Below are 10,204 nucleotides of genomic sequence, written 5' to 3' on the forward strand. Positions count from 1 at the left end.
CTTCTTTAAACCGGAAAAGAAACACGGAAGATGCGGTTTCTTCTTCAGTTGTTCTCATGAATACAATAAGCAGATAAAAACGCAGAAATGATTTTTTAATACAATTTAAAATAAATGCAGTAGCAGCTCCTGGGCATTCAATTAGATGAGATTAATGCAGATTCTGGATCAAAGCCGCAGACGCGCTTCTGAAAGAGCTTCTGTGTCTTTGCGTGATTCAGACAGACGGTGGCGCTATAGTGTTGAATAATACCTAGATCCAAGTACAAACGCACAGAACGGTATAATTATATTCTGTCTTGTCTATAGTCTGTGGAGATACAGTGAATAAAAAGTATTTCATCCAAAAATTTCTAAAACTGACAGATGGTTGATTTCTGTGAGTTGTTCTGTAAAGGAATATGTCATTCAATAGGTTCTCAGATATTTTTTTCTTTATTAAAAACACTTTTGAAAATTACAAATCCCATCTTTGTCCTTGTCCTCAGCCAAAGTAGACCTACAGCTTTCATAGTTTTGTTATGCTAACAACTGTTATTTAGAAAAAAACTCTCCATCAATAACAAGTTTAAGTTGTTATCATTCACATCAATTGATTAAAAACATGAAATTAAACATAAATTCTAGAAACAAATACTATTTTACAATTGTCCCCATGTTTTCAGTCAGTCCTGTCACGTTTACATAAAACTCGACATAAAACGTGTGCAATAAGCCTTTAAGGGTATGACTCAGAGGAAGTGACATCATTTGACTGAGGTGAAGCTGACACTGATAAAGGACGAGTTTTGTATTTGATACTTTTTATTTTAAGCTTGTTTTTGTATGTTTTTTTGAGGAGGACGAGCTAAAGGGTCAGGCCCCGTCACGGTAAAACATCCCAGAAAATAATGAAAATGTTTTAAATTCAAAACATGTCTAAAAAGGTTACTGAAATTCCTTGATTGCATGTTAACAGTTTTTATGCTAGCATGCTAGCTGGCTGAGTAATAGCAGTTTAAAGTGGCCGACCGTCAGGCCCAGTCACATCAGGCCCTGTCACATCCCTCTGCGACACGGCCTTACAAATGAATGGCGTTGTTCTTTTTTATTACCTTTATTGCATATAATATGTATTTAACGCATGACATTGTAAAACATTATTTGAATAAATAGACATTACACTGTAAATTTGAAGCTTTTTATGCTCATCGACAATATTTTTCTAATTTTGTACCTCTTTTACCTAGGCCTATATAGATATATAGATATAATCGTCATCTATATTAGCTTTGAGTAATGATGACTGTAATTATTCAAATTCATACAGGTGGCAGTTAGATGTCAAGTCAAGTTGAGCTTTATTGTCATTCCGCTACATGCGGGGCATACAGTGCAACGAAATGTCGTGCCTCACAGGACCACGGTGCTACATAAATACAGGCATACAACAATGAAGTAAAACAATATAAACCTATACACAACTATCCTACTGATAGATTTTGAGGGGGGCGGGGAGATTTGAGTTCAGGGGTCTCACAGACTGGGGGAAAAAGCTGTTGAGCAGTCTGACAGAGCGGGCTCTGATGCTCCGGTACCGTCTTCCTGATGGTAGGAGCTGGAAGAGACTGTGGGAGGGGTGTGTGGAGTGCCTCACGATACTGTTGGCTTTGCTGGAGCATCGTGTGAGGAACATGTCCAGGATGGAGGGGAGAGGGGCACCGATGATCTTTGCAGCTGTGTTCACTGTCCACTGGAGGGTCTTGAAGTCTGCTGCAGTACAGTTCCCGTACCAGACAGTGATGCAGCTGGTCAGATAGATTAGTTTATTTGTCCTCAAAGAATAAATTCATTTTCACAGAAGGTGCATATGGAACACAAGGACAACTACACACACTCATCACAATACAACCACAAACAGTTATGTTCCCCCCTCAAAAAAAAAAAAAAAAAAACCTAGAGTGTAAGATGATGGTTTAAAGCTAGTATTGCTGTAGGAACAAAACTCTTATTAAAGTTAGTCCTCCTACACATAGGTAATCTGTACCTACAGCCAGATGGGAGAAGGATGAAATAACGATGGAGTGGGTGATCTGGGTAATTTAGGATTATGTGTGCTTTCCGGATCGTATAGCTGAAGTAACGCAGTCAGATAATTTAGGAGTAGGAATACCAATAATCCTACTTACCTTTAAAAGTTTGTTCCTATTAACAACTGTAAGCATATGAAAAAAATAAATGGCACCATACACAAGAACTGGCTCAATAATACTCCGATACAGGAGAAGAAGGAGATGAGGCTGAACAGACAGCTGCTTAAGTCTCTGTTGACAAGCTTTATAGATACCTAAAATATGCTGATTAAAACTGAGACGATCATCCAATGTAATACCAAGGTATCTAAAATGCTCCACTCTCTCAACCATCTCTCCATTAATATCAATACTTGGATGGATCTGTGTTTTGGAAAAGCCAAAAAAAAAACAGTTCTTTGAGTACTTTGAAATGTTAAATTATCATCAAAAATTATCATCACACCATGTGCTAAAATATGTTATGGAACGTTGATAATCCAAAAAAGAATTGTTATCACTGTTTTTGAGCAACGCAAGAATAGCTGCGTCATCTGCGTATTTAAAATAATGAATAGTAGTAAATAGACTCTGACAATCATTCGTATAGAGAATGTAAAGAAATGGACTTAATACACATCCCTGGGGGGTCCCAGTATTAAGAACAACGGTGGGTGATAATGAATTGTCCACTTTTACCACTTGAGGCCTGTTAGACAGAAAATTATAAATCCAGTGAATTAATGGTGATGTACTTTCTTAATTACCTGATGACACTGAATTGAATTAAAGGCAGAACAAAAGTCAATAAAAAGAAGTCTAGCATAATTTCCAGGGGTGTCTGAGTGTTGAAGCAAACAATGCAGAAGACAAGCCACTGCGTCATCTGCACCTCTTTTCTGCTTGTATGCAAACTGAAAAGAAACCAAAAATGGTGAAACATATGGAAAAATTATATTTTGGACCAATTTCTCAAAACATTTTATTATGATTGAGGTTAATGACACCAGCCTGTAATGATTTAGCTCTGATGGATGTGATCTTTTGGGAACAGGAATGACAACTGATGATTTCCATATGACAGGTATTTTTGAAGTGCAGAGAGAACGAAGGAAGAGAGAATGAAGAATAGGAGTTAATTCCAGGGCACAGATTTTCAAGACCCGACCAGGAATTCCATCCGGCCCAGAAGCCTTATTCGGCTTGCATTTAATGAGCTGGAAATAGACATCCTGCTAAGTTAAGAGGGACTCATAATCCAGTTCTTGTGAAGGCATGGAATCCAAAAGGCTGTCACACTCTGCTGAAAAATCAGAGGTGTCAAAACGGGCATAAAAATTATTAAGATTCTGGTCAACGGAGCTTCTCCATCACAGTCCATCACAACCTCCTTTGTCTTACTCACATTGAAGGACAGGTTGTTAGTGCCACACCATTTCGCCAGCTGTGCCACTTCCTCTCTGTAGTGCGTTTCATCGTTGTTGCTGATGAGACCTACCACTGTTGTGTCATCAGCGAACTTGATGATGTGGTTGGAGCTGGACTTGGCAGTGCAGTCGTGGGTCAGCAGCGTGAAGAGCAGCGGGCTGAGCACACAGCCTTGTGGGGCACCTGTGCTCAGTGTGGTAGTGCTCGAGGTGTTGTGGCCGACACGGACTGACTGAGGTCTTCCGGTTAGAAAGTCCAGGATCCAATTACAGAGGGAGTTGTTAAGGCCCAGCAGGTTTAGTTTGTTGATGAGCTGTTGTGGGATTATTGTGTTGAATGCTTGAATGCTGAGCTGAAGTCAATGAACAGCATTCTAACATAGGAGTCTTTATTTTCTAGGTTGGTAAGAGCCAGGTGCAGGATGGAGGAAACTGCATCGTCTGTAGAGCGATTTGGACGGTATGCAAACTGGAGCGGATCGAGTGTGTTGGGGAGGCTGGTTTTGATGTTGTGCATGACTAACCTCTCAAAGCACTTCATCATGATTGGAGTCAGTGCTATGGGACGGTAGTCATTTAGACAGGACACAGGTGATTTCTATGATTGTTGTGGATTTGAGACATGTGGGGACGACTGCCTGGCTCAGCGAGGTGTTGAAGATATCTGTTAGGACATCTGTCAGCTGTTCAGCACAGTCTTTCAGTACACGGCCAGGTATGTTGTCGGGACCCGCAGCCTTGCGTGGATTAAGTTCAGATGAGCTTTATTGTGATTCAGCTATATAAATGTACCAAAATATAATCTAAACATCGATATCCCTTTAGAAAATTAACCATGGTTTTACTAAATAAATACCATGGTATTTGCAGAAAAGCTGCCATTACAGAAATGGCAACCTGCAAAAAAAAAATAAAAAATATGGTTACCACACTTTTACTATAGTAAAACCAACTTTAATTTTCGTAAGGGATATCATAGTTTATTGTCATATTTATGTTTATATACACACCTTGTACAACATTTAAAACTAAAAGTGTGCTGTAAGGAGATATTTCATATTTCAACCAATATACCGGCAGATTTTAGTCTGACAATAGCCTGTTTGGAAAAATCCAACTAATATTATGTAGCTTTTTATATATGGCTGAGCAACATTTTAACTCATGAAGTTAAGATCAATTATAATATAATATAATTATAACAATAGAGAAATACAAGACCAGACATAAGTTACTCAGCTGTTAACTATGATAGAAGAGATGAATACATCTAATCATGGCAGATATTTCACTAATGAGATGTTTGAGGAGGCAGCGATCTCCACTGAACAGAGAATGAAAATTATTTTAAAAAATGAAAGAAAAAATCAGGCTCAAGTTGAAGAATTAGAAGCCAAATATGACAAGGAAGACAAAAGCATGAGAATGAGACTGGAGGAGAAAAAACAAAGGACAGATGAGGAAAGAGAGAGACTGAAGAAGAAGTTCAGAGAACGAGAGGAAACACTCAGGAGAGAGTTTGAGGAGAAAGAAGAATCAGATCAGAAGAAACGAGAGACGGAGGATCAGAAACAATCAGAAGAAGAGGAACAGCAAAGAGATGAATATGATCAAAGAATAGAGAAGATGAAGAGAGAGATTGAAGATCAGAGAATACAGTATGAAAAACAGCTAAAAGAAAGAGAAGAAGAAGAATATAAACAAGATCAAGAAAAGATGAAAAAATGATCATCAACACATCATGACAGAGTTCAGAAAAAACAAGAAGAGGAAATAAAAAGATTCAGAGGAACAAGAAGAGAAAGAGAGAGAAGAATGGAAGAGAAAATGAAAAGAGGCTGAAAATGACAGACTCGAGGAAATTAAACGACAGCAGAGAGAATGGGAGGAAGAGAAGAAACGACAGATGAGAGAACGAGAGAAAGAGGAAAAAGAGTAACACAAGGAACAACTGAGAGAAATGCAAGAACTAGAGAACAAGATAAAGAAATGTGAAAGAGAGAGAGAAGATGAACGACAAAACAGAGAGGAGGAGAAAGCATAAGTGGGCTACTGTTATCTGTTTTCATTTAATCAGGGTTCTTCACATCTGCTCCTGAAGGGCCAGAGTTTAGTCATAACCCTGCACATACACACCTGAATGTCTTTAAGAGATCCTGAAGACACTGATGAAGGGGTTTGATTAGAGCTGGAGCTCGACAGGAGCAGATTGAACTGAAGCAGTCAAACAAAATTATTGTTAGATACACTGTAGTGGAAGAGAAAAAAAACAACAACAGCATCCTGTGTTCAGAACAGATCAGTCACTCAATCCAGCAGTAAATCAAACTGATGTCAGATGTTCATGAACTGTAACATCTCTCATTCAGTAGATGAAACCTAGATGCTGATGCAGGATCTAAAGATTCTTAATAGCAACCTGTGTGGCTTCAAGAGATATAATATAGTCAATTGTTAATGTAATTATTCAATTTAATCATATAATCATTTATCATACATTTTAATAATTTATTCATTTATTATTTTACTTATTTTTCTAGCTTTTGTATAGTGCTTGCTATTGTTGTTTAATGTAGCTGTGATTTTTTTTAGTGTCAAAACTCCATTCAGTGCCGCTGAAAATGCTAAAACGTGTGTCTATAATAAGTGTTTATTTCAGTGCACGGCCAATATAATCATCACAAATGATGTGATTACAGCTGGATAGAGGCAAGCTTTATTTCTGAATGCCTGAAGTGAAGAAATGCTATAATCATGATGAAAGCATCCAAAGTACTACATTTAACATTTATGACAACTGCATGCAATGTGTAAACAACAAAATGTACACACTAAATCTATATTTTTAAACACTTAAGACAGACATCACTACCTGAATCTCACAGCAGCTGGCTACTACACTGTGGCATTCTTGATCACTTTAAATGCTTTCTCCCAGCCATTGTCAATCCCACAATCCACCACTCAATTCACATTGAAATGAATTGAAACCACTAGCTCTGTGCCAGTGGACACACACCATTATGATTGTGTGTTTCAAGTGATATTTGTCTTGAAGAGTAAGAGAATGTCTTTATTTCAATGTTTTAAACATTACAGGACGATGTTGTGAAGCAGTCGTTTTCCATTGCTATTGTTTTGCTGTATACAAACATTTGCTGGATTTGCTGGTCAGACGGAGTAAAGACAAAGAAGTTTGGACAAAGTCAATGAAGTCAGACTGAGCATTGAAACATGCAACTAAGCACTCCTTCTTTCTTTTGGGTATCAGACGGATATTTTCTGACAGGATCCAGCGTCTGGTGTTGGATTTAATATTTCTGACGTGGAGACTCAATCTAACACTAATCACAATGGTACTTTTAAATCATAACAGTTTTGAGTAAATAATAATGTAAGCTTTTATTTACTTTGGATGTTGTTTTCATTAAATTCATCATCTGAACATTATTCTGAAATTGTGCTGTACTTTCACATATTCTGGTGACTAACAAAAAATAATAAATAAAGTTCCCCATTCACACCACATCTTGTGATACTGTTATTTCTTCATCACTGAGATTCTGAACAGTAACCAAATAATACATTTTACAAACCATTTACCAGTATAAACAAATTTACCAGTTATAGTTCTGTGTGTAAAGAAATCATTAAAAGTGTTTCTCACAAAACAAGCTGCTCCTGCACGGTGACCACCATCACAAATGCTGCATTTAACAATATATAATCGCTTTCTACATATTAAGTAATTATACTGACCATGCAGAAAGTCATTTTTAACATGAATGGAACTCTGCTAAATCCCATAATTAAACTTTTATAAACAAGGATACCGATGGGCTACTTTACAATGAATTGAGAGTTTGACTTTAAAAACTGTCTTTTTTTCACTTACATTTACACAGACAGATGCTGCACCAGTTGGAAGAGTATTGCATGTGCTGTTCCCATTATAGGATTTGTTTGAATAAAATTCAATAAAAATAAATTGTGATGCTCCATACAGAAGCAACTTCATGTAAACTTCAAGTCAAAACACTTTAACATGTCCTAACCAGACACTATGGGATAAGATTCCAGTGTGAAGCCAATTGTCTGTCCACAACAGATGTGACATGGCTACATTGATCAAAAACCACAGCCAATCAGAACAGCGTGTGGGGGAATCATCTCTGTAAGCACACTGCACTCATGACAGAATGGATAAGTGCATAATTAATTCATAAATATTAAACCATTTTAACATTAGTAAAAAAAAAAAACATACTGAACCACTGAAACAATCTTTGTCATGGAATACACTTCGCACGACAATGCAGAAATGGAAACTGTTTCTAAAATAGAATCCACTGTCGCTCATTACATATTGCTGTCATGGAAAAGATACATTTATCGATGCTGTAGCATCACGTCTGGTTAGGACACGGTGTAAAGAAGCTCTTTCTTATTGTGTATGATCAAACACCAGTAGGCTTGTTCACATCATATTGATAATTATTTATATGAATCGAGAAGGCATTTGTATGTGATTTGCTTTTTCATTGTTTTTTTTTGTTTTTTCAACCCAAATGCTGAATTGAGACCGTTGGGTCATGTAATGGGTTATTTTTCAGTTTTGGTTCAATCTCGCTGACAGTTGAAACAAATGCACCCCTTCTTCATTCTGGACATATAAACCAGCGTTGGTTAAAGTATTGTAAGTTATTATAAAGTATATTATAAAGTAATTTATTACTAAATCCAAAGTTCTGTCATGAAACTCTAGATGGCACAGTCTGATAGGTCTAACTCAGGGATGGGCAACTAGTGGCCGTATACGGCCCGCAGTGTCTTTTAGTACGGCCCGCTGGATTATATTAGACTCGGATTATCAATTTTAAAACATTTGAAAAGTAAGTCATGTAAAGATTGCTTTCAGTTTATGATGTTAATATTATCTCCAAACAGGAGAGATCACTATTTTCAACCGCTCACCTATTAATAACAGCGCAGTAGGACATGCACTCTGACATAAACATTTACTAACATTAGCAAATACTGGCCATGAAAACAGTATTTTCCAGTCAAGATTGTAAACAGATTATATTTTTACCAAGTTCAAGGGCATACCCATATGTTTGGAAATTATTGTTATTTAAATCGCCATCACTCCACTGCTCACAAACAACGGGACGCCAGAGTTGGACTTGCATCACATTTCAAAGGTAAAATGCATAGTTAACAAAACCTTTTTGCTAAATGCATGACAGAAGTGTTTGCACTGAACTGTGGGTTCTTAGGGGGTTCCTGTTCATAGTGTTTCCGCGGGTTTAATTGTTTAAATTTAAGGCCATGAAAACTCTTAAATGGTACGAAAAGTCTTAATTTCAAGAGGTCTTAAATTTGGGGACGGAAAGACAAGAATTGCTATTTCAATAAGCCCATCTGCTATTTTTGCTACATATTTTTAAATGTGAACCAGTGGATCAACAAGAAGCTAATGCATTATAAAAATATAAACAATTAAGACACTAAGATATACGTAATTTAATATAATAATTGATTGATAATTTTTTTAATTAATATAATAATTCATACTTTTGACTCTTTCCTTTTCTTAAAAATTGTTTAAAGACTGAAATGTTTAGTTTAGGTCTTAAAAAGGTCTTTAAAGGTCTTAAGCAGCACTCACTAAGGATTGTTGCCAGTTGTCTTGTCAATTGTTGCAAGAGGAGTTGCTCAGAGATCACACATTTTGGGTTGAAAGTTGTCCAGTCGTTCGTTGGCTATTCATTCATCGATGTGCTCTGGTCGTCAGCTGAAAACCTAGATTCAAAGATCAATTAACTCTGAATAGGAATCATCTTTGGCTCAAGTGCAGGCACTGACACGGTAGCAACTGCAGCTTGTTTATTTTTCTTCTGCCCATGAATTCGGCTCAAAATGAGAGATTAATTAGCTGTCTTGTTTGTTCATTTATATCAAATATTTGAGCTATGTTGGTTGTAATATCATCTACACGCTCAGCTCCTCCAGACATCTATTTATGTCTGTCTGTCTTTAATCTGTAACGTTTTAATGGTTATAATGGCAATTGTTTTGGTTTTAAAGGAAACTGTAATGGTCCCTCTGGGTCTCTACTGGTAATTTCTTGCCTTATTGGTGTTAAAACCAAATCCTGATGGAGTATGGCCAGAATATATAATGGAATATATCGCAGGTCAGTTCTCGTCTATCAGTGTTTTTCTTTCGATTTTCACGAGTTGCTGTTAAAATGCCGTCAAGTTCGGAAAGACACAAATATATGAAGCAACATTTGTTAGTTTTAGTTTAGTTATTTTGTGAACACATTTCTATCTAGTTTTTATATAATTTGTCATTTAAGTTTGGCACAACACTTCCAGTGTGCAGACCAAAGCAAGACATTTTAATTTAAGCTTAGTGTAAATGTAGCGACACAAACTCACTTCTCCCTGAGGATGGCATACTTTTGAAGTTCGATTCACTGGACAAGATGTGTTAATTCGGAAAAGAATATTTTAAAAAAAAATGGGAAAAAAAGGTTTAAAAGTACATTTTTAGGCTGGTCTGCCTCAGCATTCTAACAGCACTCATCAATGTCAAACTGATAGAGATGGCCAATCAAATCAAAGTAATTGGGGTTTGTTGTTCACAGAAGCAGAGCGTGAATTCCAGCGCTCTAAGATTGTATGTTGTTCTAAAATTTTATGATTTTTCTTTTGCGGA

This window comes from Onychostoma macrolepis, chromosome 22, assembly GCF_012432095.1.
Source record: "Onychostoma macrolepis isolate SWU-2019 chromosome 22, ASM1243209v1, whole genome shotgun sequence".
In the NCBI taxonomy this organism is placed as follows: domain Eukaryota; kingdom Metazoa; phylum Chordata; class Actinopteri; order Cypriniformes; family Cyprinidae; genus Onychostoma; species Onychostoma macrolepis.